Raw genomic sequence first — 13,679 nt, 5'->3', positions numbered from 1 at the left:
CAAATGGACCACTCACTGACTTTGATATACAATGGTGTGTGTGTGTGTGTGTGTGTGTGTGTGTGTGTATCTGGGTTAATCCAGGGGATGGTTGCAGAGTTCACATTTTAGAAAGTGAACATGATTTGCATCAAAGAGTAAAAGCTGGTATCAGGGAAATAACTGAATTGCCTTAAGACAACAGGTCAAAGATGCATGAATCCTGGAGACCAGATGAGCAATCATAGTAGAAATGAAAAGAAATCCTGCCAAGATGAGGTCTTAGTTTTATATTACTGAGAAGAAAAATCTAAGGTGAAGATTCTTGTTCAAGTGATTTATCAGTAGAGTGCTTTCAATAAAGAAGGAGTTGTATTAGTGTCCTATGCTATGTAACAGGTTATTACAAAGTTAGAAGATTAAAACTACACCCATTTATTATCTCAGGTCTGTTAAGTCAGGAGTCTGGATATAGTTTAGTTGGGTTCTCTGCTCAAGGTCTCAGAGGACTGAAAACACATCCTGAATGATAGATAGTGTTGCATGTTGACAAAGTGCTGTCTCTAAGCTGATGCTTTGCTGGATCTTCAAGACGCCATTCTTTTGCACCCATATATGTATCTAGTAGCTTCTGGGTGGTGTAATGTGTGGTAGCACCAGTTTTATAACCTCTGCTGCCTTTCCATTTTTTTTCTTTCATATTTGGAGCTATTATGCAAGATTCCATAATATAAGTTCCTCTTTACACACACAGATAGTGGTGCTGGCTGAAGTACAATGGGAAGGAAGGGTGAACCCATATTTTACCCTAGTCAGGAGGAAAATTTACCAGTAGTGGGAGTGAAGGTGACTGATGTTAGGCACTTTTAACAAAAAGTTGGCTAGTCTCCTCAAAATTCTGTTTTTCAGGCTCATAGATAGCTTTCAGCTCTTCCACAGTAGCAAGTTCAGTCTAGAGAACAAAAGAAAAGCCTAGGATTTAGAGGCTGTGGAATATGGTAAGAGAAGCAGAAGGTTAGGTGGAATTGGAATCGGCCAGCCAACAAAACAAAACAAAACAAACAAAACAAAACAAAAACCAAAACAAAAAACTAGCACTGTTTTGTCGGACTTATCATGGAGAGGTCCAACAAAAAAGCCTGTGAAGAAACTACATGCATTATCAGGATATAAACTATAATCTTTAAATAAGTCTTTGCTGAGAAGGCGACATTGTGCATAAACCTAGTTAGGGTATTCTCTTTTGTCTCTATGTATCAATTTCAGAAATATCAGGAAATATGGTTAGTAAGTGAAAAAAAGAAAGTATTAATTTAAATTCAGTAAATTCAGGCTATGAGTTTTGATTATCAGTTCTGAGAAACTTTACTTTCTAAATTGAGAGTATATTTGCAATTTAAATTGACTGTAGGTCTCTGAATTGCTTAGGAATGACCAGAAAAGACATGAGCATATGGGAGATTTTATTCATTGTCAGGGGAAGAACTACCAACTATGTCCCATGAGTCTTATTTAGTTCAATGTATTGACTACCTAGTTGTCCCACAGATTAGAGGTTGAGAACATTTCTGAATATAAAAAGAGGAAACATAAGATATTTTGTTAGGTAAGTCTAGGCCAGCACAGACTAAACACTATAGAAGATGAAGCCAAAAGATAGTTGACCAAGATCTCACAAAACTGGCTATGACCTCATGTTTCACCTATTATTACTAGGTGATATTTTCACCTACTATTATTCAAATAGTATTACTAAGAGAAGGTAAGAAAGTTGGCATAGAGAATGCTAAAATTAGATTTTGTCAAAAAACCTTGATTCGTGGTCATATTTTAGGGAAAGGATGGTGCATAGGTCTCATTTTTCTTATAAACTCTCTTTTTATCCTAATTGTCTAATAGGTATGCAAAAGGCAACAATGTTTGAAACCTAGCATATAAGATGTGTAGATATTTCCTTATAACTTTTGCCATTCACTATGCACACTATTTTCAATCCATGACTTACCATTTTTAAATACAAAATATTAAATTTGTTTTCATTTCTGTGAAATAAGAGTACTTAAAACATTCTGGATCCCAAGCACTTTGAAAAAAGAGACTGTTTCCTAATAGTAACTTCAGTAAGAAACTATAAATATACAACTCTTTCTTTCATTGTTTGTCTAAATTTTTTCATATATTTTGCTTTGTAGTTTTAAAATGTTTTCCAATACTGGTAACCTCTTTCAAAATGGATTTTATGATTTAAAAATAAAACATTGTTATTTTTTTCAATTAATCTCATAGATTTCTCAGATTTATTTTCATAGGATGTGTTATATAAATAATCAAAGTATGGGTAATCAGTTGAGAGAAACATAGTTTAATCATACACAAAGAACCAGACTGATCTAAAATTTCTGAAGGCCAACTTTGTAATATTAGACATAAACTGATAATAATGTCACAAGTCATTAACCAAGAAAACAAATTATTTGAATAAGACCCTTATTCCCTCAAGAACTACAGCTCGTGTTTTTTAGTAAACCAACTTGAGTACAAGAAATTATTCATGGAGATAAAGCTGATTTTTTTTCATGTTTAAAAGGTGAATATGATTAATATCCCTGACTGTACTTTGGTCATGTAGTTAAATTAGAACATGTTTCTAGCAATTAATTCATAGTGTCATAAATATAACTTTTACATCACCAATTTATACCCTAAAGAGCAATACAACACATGCAAATTCTTCTGAAGACTATTAATAATAAAAAGGAAAAAAAAGAAAGTAAACATTTAATTACATCTGTTGCCATGGCATAAAACTTTTGTGCATTAATTCTATCTTCTCGATTACCACCAACTTCATATTATAAACTCCTACACAAATGCATGTCTATGTTTTCTTTTGCAGTACAAAGAAATAATATTAAGTGATTTCAGCATTGTAAATAGTGACTTTGTATCATGGCAATGGTATGGTGATATTTCATAGAATACAAAGGAGAAACAGTAATATCTGATACACTTACATGTTTTTCTATTTAATATTCAGGTAAATATTTTATTGAAATTTTATTTGCCAGAACTGATTGTCAAAAATTTTTAAACTTTTTTTCACTTCTCTACTCAATTACCTTTGTTATACTCAAAACAATTAATTTCTAATACTAGTGTATTTGTGAGTTCAGTTAACAAGTATTTTTCTTTTACTCTTTTACATTTACATCTCTTGACTTCTTTTATGTTTAATCTTTGCCAACAAAAAAAAAATCAAGAATATAAGGATAAATAAACTCATAGCTACAAAATTTCATGATCTTTAATTCAAGTATAGGAGATAAAAACTATAATATTAAGGAAAGTATCCATATCACCATGAAAATTATATCACATTCTGTGGGATTTCAGACAGTAATAAAATTTTCCAAGTGTATTTATCAGTGAATTTTTTAATTTAAAGATGCCCTTTGAGTAAGACCTGCAACAATGAAATAGATTCTACTAATTGGCTGTTGGGCCTTTCCTGTAGAACAGAAGATCAAGAGTTCTAACTTGTTTGACCTTTATAATACATTTCAGGAAGTAAGGATGTAAAGCTCACAAGATAGCTGGACCAGGTTTCTGGAAGTTTGAATTCATCAGGAATGAGATTTATATATACTCATTTATATATGTTATAACTAATTATATATAATATGTATTTTTATCTGTGTCAGAGTATACAAAATGGATTTGGGGAGAAACAAGAGATGGAGGAAGTGTCGAGACTAATCGGCAATTTGCAGACTGCAGTGATATTTTTATATATGTCACCTATAGGGTACAAAGAGGGGGAAATTCCTCTAGAAAAGGAAACATCTTTGTGAAAAGAAAAAAAGAAAAAAAATGATAGAGATACTTTATGATGAGAGGGCAGGTTTCTCTGAGATTGTCTGAAATGTGAATAAAGATGGCCAAAAGTTTTTTGATAATCAAATATGGTCTTTGTAGGTATGTATGTGTATACATATGTAGTTTATGTATTTGTGTATTTGTGGTTATCTGTGATGTAGCTGAGGGTAAGTTTTAAAGAGTGTTCCTTTCAAGTCTTTTGGGAATAGATAATTGGTCAAAGTGATAGAATTTAATGGAAGTTTTGAGAATAAGTACTCCTATGAAGATACACAAAATGTTAATTGCTAAATATTGCTCTTTTGGTCACTCTTCACATAATGTGATTTTTTTTTTTCATAATGTGATTTTTTATAAACTGGTTGTTTCTTCTAAGTTCATAATATTAAAAATGAATATTAGCATACTATATTCTCTCTACTTCTTATGTGTAAGTTTTCATGAGTTTCCCCAAACAATCTCTGCCAACAGGGAAGTGACAGGGAATGCGTAGAAAGGAAGAAGTTCTGTATTCTCCTGCCCTCCCTTACTATCAACTTGAGAAAAGTCTGACTTTATTTATTTATATAATGAGATTCTCTAAGTTTTCGTTTGGACACAAGGCTGTGTGACTTAAAAATAAATAAGCAATTACAAACGTTGAAAACTACTGCTGATAGCTTCTTTTTTTTTTAAGATTTTATTTATTTATTTGACAGACAAAGATCACAAGTAGGCAGAGAAGCAGGCAGAGAGAGAGGGGGGAAGCAGGCTCCCTGCCAAGCAGAGAGCCCGATGTGGGGCTCGATCTCAGGACCCTGAGATCATGACCTGAGCTGAAGGCAGAGGCTTTAACCACTGAGCCACCCAGGCGCCCCGATAGCTTCTTTATAGTAAAAATTTGAAGCCCTCGAAAATATTAGGTAATAATTACCTAATGGTATTGGGTAAATATCATCCGATGAAAGAGGAATGTTCAGGAATGCACAGTAGTTTGAACCAAAAGAGCAGCAGAATAACTGAAAATTACCGTTATTGTAAAAAATGCCTGGCAGAATTATGTCAGAGCATTCTTTCATCCTAACGCAGAAGTTCCAGGGTGACCTTCTGCAAAAGGTTAGTGCAAGGCTGAGGACAGTTTAGAGGCTCCCTGCCCACCAAGATAATTGGTAGAATAGCCAACACAGGTTGCTATCTTTGTGTGACTCAGGTGGCCTACTCCCAATGAAGCTATTATATTGTTCCCAGAGCAGGTCATACAATGAAGTTACTTTGTGTGTGCATCGCTTCAAAAAAGCACTTGTTCATAATTACTCTAGGGCACATAGGTTATGTCATATTACAGAGCTGAATCAAAGTAGTTTTGTAAAGTCATTTCTAAACCTGCTTCTACTGAGGCCTAATTAAACATCAATGACTATACTAAGGAAATGCCATAATAAAAACATAGTTAGACTAGTGCCACCCTTGAAAGTATTAAACAAACCATTTCAGGCACATATGCAAACTACAAGGCTACGGTTTTCTTATTAAATACCCTTTGGTATCTATTCTTTTCACGACATATAAAAAATTCTTCCTTTTTTTATATAATTTCCTCAATCAAAATTTTGTTTGGCATTAAAATTTTCCCTACAACTCTACCCAACTGTAATTTTTTTTTCTTTTACAACTACCAGTGATGACTTCTAAATATTTTATCTTTTCTATATCATTTTTTGGAATATTTAAATCGAGAATGCCAATTTCATGGAAAACTGTAAACATCAACAAAGGAAAAGAGAAAATATTACACTGGATAATCTCAAGGGATAAAGGATATCAGTGGCATTTTATTAGCAATGGCTAAAAATTATAGATGTGTGATTTAAGATTGTGTTGACTATGAGACATCAAATTGGACTTTTTGAACTAAGCAATATTTGGGTCACAGTGATAAACACATGTAAATATTAAGGATTGGTGTTCCGGGGATTGATACTTTGATTTATTTTAGTTTCTTTTTACTTATAAGCAATGTATGCATATACACCATTTTTAAATTTCAAAATTTTAAATTAAATATATCAGTTGCTCTAATGTTTTATTCATCATAATTCATGTTAACACTAAGTTTTATTATGCTATTTTCTAGTTTTGAAAATTCCTCTCCTTTCAAAATATGTACTACTAGATGTTCTTTTTTAAACATCTGTACTACCATCTACTGGAAAGGTAAGTATATATGAGACATCATTATTTTCAGCCATTCAAAAAAGAATACAAAGAATTTGAAAAAAATATAAAAAACTCTTATTTTTTGATATTCAATATCTATCAGTTAACAGTAATTATTGTTTATATATCATATTAAAAGATATACACATATATGTATACTGAATATCAACTACATGTGTGCACTGATCATAAAATTTTAAATTAAATTGTGTAATTACTTAGCATTTATTCACTAAATGTTTCATTTTTCTTTCATGATTTTACTGTTTTCAAATACTTTCTGAATGTAGAGGTTAAATTAAATTTAGATATAGTGAGTAACTTTGGCTTGTCAAATGTTTATATACTTTCATTTCTTTAGTAGCATATTTTTCAGTGAAATAATAGTGTCAAAAAAGCATCTAGATGAAATTCAGAAACAAAAACCAGAGAACTATATATATATATTTTTAGCTCACTATATTTAAAGAAAGATAGATAAAAGGCTAATTTTCATGGACATCTAAGCTACATAAACTCATGTTTGCATCCTATGATGGAGAATGAGAAACTGTGCAAAAGAATAGCACATGCACAAATGTTCACAAAGGTTACATTGTGTGAAGTCTGGAAGCATGTCCTGACCCCTCCACCTGCAAACTGTTAAAACTTGAAACAATTTAAGGGGTGCAAGGGTGGCAAAGTTGTTTAAGCATCCAGCTTGGCTTAGGCTGAGTCATGATCTTTGGGTCATAAGATCAAGCCCTGCATTGGGCTTCCTGCTCAGCATAGAGTCTGCTTGTTTCTCTTTCCCTCTCCCACTCATCCTCTCTGTCTCTCTCTCTAAAATAAATTAATTAACAAAAACAAAAAAACAAAAACAAAACAAACCTTGAGCAATTTAAGTTACATCTCTGATACCCAGAGTTATATATATATTAGGACTTTTGGAAACCTCCAGAGATAATTGACAAAAGTTCCCATTTCTCATAGTAGAGGATAATTATCAAAATTCTGGATGATAACAGTTTATACATATTTTACAAATACCTTTGGATTTCTTTGGCATTCATTATAATGCTCCTCTATCAGTCAGCACCCCTCAGTTAAGCAGCACACTCTAATAATTATGACTAAGTTCATGTAAGTACTTAAGCCAGCAATGAATTGGTTCATTTGTTCTAAATATTAAAAAAAAAACAAAGTTGATTTTTGTTCTCAATTTATCCATTCAAAAAAACAATGTATGTTCTTTATTCATACTTCTTTTAGTTCTGATGATAGATAGTTTGAATAATGCAGTAAAATATAGAAGCCACAAACAAAAAATAAAATGGATTTTGTATAGATGGTAATTAGTTTCAATAAATAAAGATTATATCCAATTAAATGGTGGGGTAGGCAAGTCATAACTTTTATTGTTGTTAGTATTGATTGTTACTGTTTATTGTCAAATAAGATTTAGTAAATAAGATTAACATACATTTGGATTTAGAATTGATTTGCAAAACATTGCTTCTTCTGGGTGAGTAGAAATGGATATTTATTAGAACTGTAGAAATGGTAAAAATCAGCGCTTAAAGTCAGGCGTATTTAAGAAGCTCATTATTTCTACTTAAGTACCCATTAACTATATTTGGAAATCAACATTTAATGATTTTGGTTAAACATCGGAGTTCAAAGGTATCCTGTCAAATTATAAAATCTGTTTTTTCCTTTAAGAGGAGTTAAAATAAGGGTAATAGAAAAGAAGAATTACTTGTTATAAAGTTCTAGCTATTAAGATTAGCAAATAATGAAATATGCTGATTTAGAATTACTTACTAGAATGATAGCAAACATGTATCTACAGTTGCTATAATTTTATGAACTTTTCTGACTGCTATTGATGCTTTAAATGTGCTCTAATAAATTAAACAGTCACATTTATGTGTTATTCACTAAGTTATTTTATTCCACTTTGTAATGCATAAATCTTGAAAATGCAAGTTTTTAAAGGCAGTTTATATGATATTTAAAGAATCAATCAAAATTTAATTCATATAAAAAAGTGTGAAATACATCAGAAAAGATAGTATTAAAAAGTAAAATAAATATAAAATTATTAAATTAATTGTATATTTTTGCATCCTTGAAATCCTTCTAAAAACATTATTTATGTAAATGAAAATAAATTTTATTTTAAGCAAATGCATACATTATCTCCTGGGTTGACACTATTATAATTAGTGACAAATGTGATAAGTATACTTTTGTGAACTTTGCTCATACAATATTGATAATATCACCTACTTAAGAAATACTATTTATGAACTTATATGCCTTACAAATATACCTTTATGAAATTTTTATACTTATGTGTTGTGGTTCTTACCTACCTGCTCAAACTTTTTTTCCTATCATCCTTTTATCTAATTTCCAATTATTTTTAATTTCTATAATACATTTAAAGAAAAAAAATACATGATCCAGTGTGAACAGCCTGTTCACAAAACATACAGCTGACATTTCAATAATTATTTAAGCTTCACAGTCCAAAGTGATAATGTGTAGATTACATATATTTCTAAGAAGTTTTACAATTAAACAAGACATATGTAAATAACCTATCAGAGTTGTTATCTAATAGTAGTTATGCTATGCATGTTAATTCTATGCTTTTATATAACAATATTTTGTTAAATAATTCAATCAATGTTCTCTCCTCATTTATTGCTACCCATCCCACAGGTATATAAGAAAGAATGATAAATGGCCCCAGCATTTGGACATCTCTGTCTCAGAAAATCAGTGAAAAAATACTACAAGCAGTAGGTCCAGTTAAACAGACAGAATACATACTCTCAATGTTAAAATTATTATTTTAGTTATAAAATCTCTTCATTTGATGGATCTAAATAATATTATAAATATTATAAATAAATTTTGGTTTAAGTTAAATTAAGCTTACCCATGGGTTATTATATGCACCTGCAATATAAACTCCAAATTCAGGTAGATTACAGATTTGTGTTCCTGTCCATAAATTCACACTTTTTTTTTGTTGTTGTTTTTTAACTTGGGTATTCCAAGAAATAGTCAGTCCTCTCTACATATAACTCTATTTGATGAATTCTTCTAATACTAAAGTAAAAAAAAAAATAAAAAAAACACTAAATTTGAGACTTCATGATGTATTTTTTTCTGATCATGTATTAGTGTAGGTATGGATGTTTTCTTTTTATATTTCAATGTTATCTTTGGTTTTCCCAAGTACACAAATGGTAATTTTGTGATCCTGCACCCTTAATTTAAAGAAGTAAGAAAAAACTGCCACAATCATCATCCAATCCTACCGTGAACAAATTAGTTTTTAGTGATCACCCATGAGAGGCAAACATCTTCTTCCAGAACACTGGGGTTCCATTTCTGTTACCTCTTCTGGTATAGCAAATGACACTTTGGTGCCTGATAAGGTTTATTTGTCTCTTAGGTATACCATACTCACTGAAGCATTACACAATAATATTAACTTGGATTGTAAATTCAATGAACCAGTGCACATCATCCCCAGTTCTATGCTATGCATAACAACTAATTCACTATAGAAAATTGGTTTTGGTTTGAATATTATCCAAGAAAAAATAATTTTACAAGAACAAATGTAGAAAATTATGTGCAATAAATTCAAAATTAAGATATATGTTAGTCTTGGGGTGCCTGGGTGGCTCAGTGGGTTAAGCTGCTGCCTTCAGCTCAGGTCATGATCTCAGGGTCCTGGGATCAAGTCCCGCATCGGGCTCTCTGCTCAGCAGGGAGCCTGCTTCCCTCTCTCTGCCTGCCTCTCTATCTACTTGTGATCTCTCTCTGTCAAATAAATAAATAAAATCTTAAAAAAAAAAAGATATATGTTAGTCTTTTTTAATCAATCACATATCAACTATTCTTAATTTTTCACTTTTCTAAAACCTAGTTCTAAAAAGTGAGTTTACTATCTTTCTCTAAGTATTGGTTGCCCTCCCTACCTTTTTAAACTTGGTAGTTGTTTTTGTTCTTTTTTTTTTTTATACAACTGATCTCACACTCCCTATAGCTGATTTTGCTTCCAAGCATCCTTCACTTTTCTTTTTAGTCACAGATCAGGAAAGCAGCATAAGTCAAAATAAGGAAAAAAAATTAACATTATAAAAAATTTGTTTTTATCTCATAACCTTAATGTACCCTTTTCTTACTTAAACTAGAAAAGAAATTATAGTACTAGGATTTATTTATGTTCTCCAACCAAGACAATCTACTTTCAGAACATTTATGTCACATTTCAACCCTTGTCCCTGTATCTGTATAAAATATGTTAAAATAAAGGAAAAATCTAAAGAAGAATAAAAAAAACAGTAAGCTACTAAGTCTAGTTTTTTTTATTTATTGGAAAAACAATATATCTGTAAATAGCTCTAATAAAGCTAATGCAATGTTTATAATATAATTATGAGTGTTTGTGTTGAAGGGTATACCAGTAGAGAACATTTTTTAAAAAATCTTTACAGCTCATGCTTGAAGAAGCAGAAGATTGCGCTCACCATCTCTTTACCTGCACCTAGTCAGCTATCTCAGGACCAGCTTGAGGCTGAAAAAAAGCAAGATCCCAGAGATCATGACAGACTTTGTCGATCTCTCAAAAGAACCGCCTTCATCCATGTACCAGAAGGGCTCAATACCTCAGCTATTAGAGGACTTTGGGGATGGAGGTGCTGTTCCAGAGATCCATGTAACCCAGTGCCCCCTGAATATAGGATGAAAGAAAAAAAAATGGCAAATGCACTGGCCATTCAGGTAGATGCCGAAGGAAAAATTAAAAATGATGCAATTGCCCGCTCCCCCTCTCCCAATCCCACCTCCCCCCAGCAACCCCCAGTTTGTTTTGTGAGATTAAGAGTCATTTATGGTTTGTCTCCCTCCCAATCCCATCTTGTTTCATTTACTCTTCTCCTATCCCCCTACCCCCCCATGTTGCTTCTCCATGTCCTCATATCAGGGAGATCATATGATAGTTGTCTTTCTCCGATTGACTTATTTCACTAAGCATGATACGCTCTAGTTCCATCCACGTCGTCGCAAATGGCATGATTTCATTTCTTTTGATGGCTGCATAGTATTCCATTGTGTATATATACCACATCTTCTTTATCCATTCATCTGTTGATGGACATCTAGGTTCTTTCCATAGTCTGGCTATTGTAGACATTGCTGCTATAAACATTCGGGTACACATGCCCCTTCGGGTCACTATGTTTGTATCTTTAGGGTAAATACCCAGTAGTGCAATTGGGGAGGGGAGGCGAACCATAAGAGACTATGGACTCTGAAAAACAACCTGAGGGTTTTGAAGGGTCAGGGGTGGGAGGATGGGGCAACCTGAGGGTTTTGAAGGGTCAGGGGTGGGAGGTTGGGGGAACAGGTGGTGGGTAATGGGGAGGGCACGTTTTGCATGGAGCACTGGGTGTTGTGCAAAAAGAATGAATACTGTTACACTGAAAAAATAAATAAAATGAAGAAAAAAAAATGATGCAATTGGTAGGCACGGACAGTCAAAAGACAAGTTCATTTATAGCAAGTACACTGAACTGGTTCCAAAGGAAGTCTTGAATGCAGATAACCCAGACCTACAAAGACCTGATGAAGAAACCATTGAAGAGATAACAGAAATGACAAGGGTAACCCTAGAAAAATCTATATCACAGAAGGTTGCTGTAGCCATGCCAGTTTGAGCAGCTAATAAACTGGTTCCTGCTCAGTATCTTTGACACACACCATATCATCGAGAAGTGGCTTTCAACTTTGGAGCTAAACAGAGTTACCTGGATAGTGGAAATGCAGAAAGATCCAATGGTACCTCCAAGTTTAAAGACTAATAAGAAAATTTCCTGAGAACCACCTTCTCCTCCTGTCATGCATTCTCCTAGCCAAAAGAGGATCATGAAGGAACAAGAGTGGAAGATTCCTCCTTGTATTTCAAACTGGAAAAGTGGCAAGTGCTATACAATTCCATTAGACAAACATCTGGCTGCTAATAGAAGAGGGCAGTGAACAGTGCACATCAATGAGAACTTTGCTAAGCTGGCTGAAGCCCTCTGTATTGCTTATTGGAAGGCTTGTGAAGCTATAGAAATATGGGCTCAAGTAGAGAGAAATATGGCTCAAAAAGAAAACGAGAAACATGAACAGAAAATTAGAAAAATGGCCCAGAAAGCTTGGTAGAGAAGAGTTGGGATCAAAACCCATGTGGAAAAATAGAATGGAAAGGCACTTAAGAGGCATGAAATCTGGCATGACAGATGAAAGGAGAGACAGTACAATGGGGGAATCTTTCCAGGCAGCTCCTGAGAAGAGGTTAAAACTACAGAGAAATGAAAATCAAGGTATCAGTGAAGTCATAGCTCCAGTATGCCCAATCCTCAGAAGTGCTGTTAAGTCCAGTATGACCAAAGGGTCTTCAACCAATCCAGGGGTGCGGACTTTTTTTTTTTTTTTGCAGGTAGGTTTTGCAGGTAGAGAAGATGAAATTTACAATGTTTATGATTAAACCTGGAGATGTCGTAAAGATATGGCCCAGAATATTTTCATGCCCAGGAAAAATCTGGACAAGGACATGCATGGTTATGACCTAGGCGCCAGAATAAAGACCAACACTTGTGATCCTGATAAGGAGTTTTCTGGTTCAGATCACAGGCAAAAAGGCCGAGAAGGACCAGTTCAGTTTAAGGAAGATCATTTGGGTTTGGACAAGTTTTTGAAAGTAGCCAAACAGCACAGTGGCTCCAAAAGACTCTTAGATAACAGCTGCCTCAGTGAACATAAGCATGAGGGCAAGAAGAAGAGGAAGGACTAGATATGTCTCTCTTCAAAGTGAATGAACTTTTATCCATAACCCTAATGCAAGTCAGATGGGGAAACAATTTGTTTCCTATAACACCTTGTACCTCATGCGGAGTCTTTAGACCATTAGTGACAGCAACACCAGGAAGCTTTTTGGAATGCAGACACTTAAGCCCTATCTAGGCTCACTGAATCAGAACATGCAACGTGACAAGACGCCAAGTAATCTGTAATACACATAAATACTTAAGAAGCACCACATATTATATGTTTTCAAACTTTAAAAATAAGGCCACATTAAACAAACCAATATGATTGAGTATAGAAGAGAATTTTCAGTGTTTAGATGAATTTTACACTGGGAATTTAGGATTATAGCAGGACATACAGGGCAGAGAGATTGGAGGACTTAGTGAGCATAGGGGATAGAGGAGACTATTGGAGGCTGACTGCAGTTTTTTGGTAAAGCAGGAATAGCAGTGTAACACACGATTCCATATGAAAAGCTTTGAAACGAAAGTTAATCAACATTTTCCTGGAGATGTAAAGAGTCCATCGTTACCCTGAATCTGTGTGTGTCATGTAAGAGTATATTGGACACATAGAAATATTTTGGATTATAGTAAGGTGTCTTTACTAAGTCCTAATTGACATTTTAGGATAACAGATGGACTAATTAATCCCATATCCATTGGCTTGCAAAATCTTGATATTTTCATGTCTTTTGCTAGTGGATTATGTGGGATTTTGTAGGGTGATAGGGGAAGGGGTGAACAATGAGGGTGTATGTCACTTTC

The 13,679-nt window shown here is 33.4% G+C and overlaps 1 pseudogene; it reads left to right on the top strand.

Moving 5' to 3' along the window:
- Positions 1 to 10,494: 10,494 nt before the first annotated feature.
- On the top strand, positions 10,495 to 12,895 carry LOC123936854 (annotated as a pseudogene).
- The last annotated feature ends 784 nt before the right edge of the window (positions 12,896 to 13,679 follow it).

Source organism: Meles meles, chromosome 2 (assembly GCF_922984935.1).
Source record: "Meles meles chromosome 2, mMelMel3.1 paternal haplotype, whole genome shotgun sequence".
NCBI lineage: Eukaryota > Metazoa > Chordata > Mammalia > Carnivora > Mustelidae > Meles > Meles meles.
Note: the sequence above shows the minus strand (reverse complement) of the source record. Positions and strands in the feature narration are given on the sequence as shown.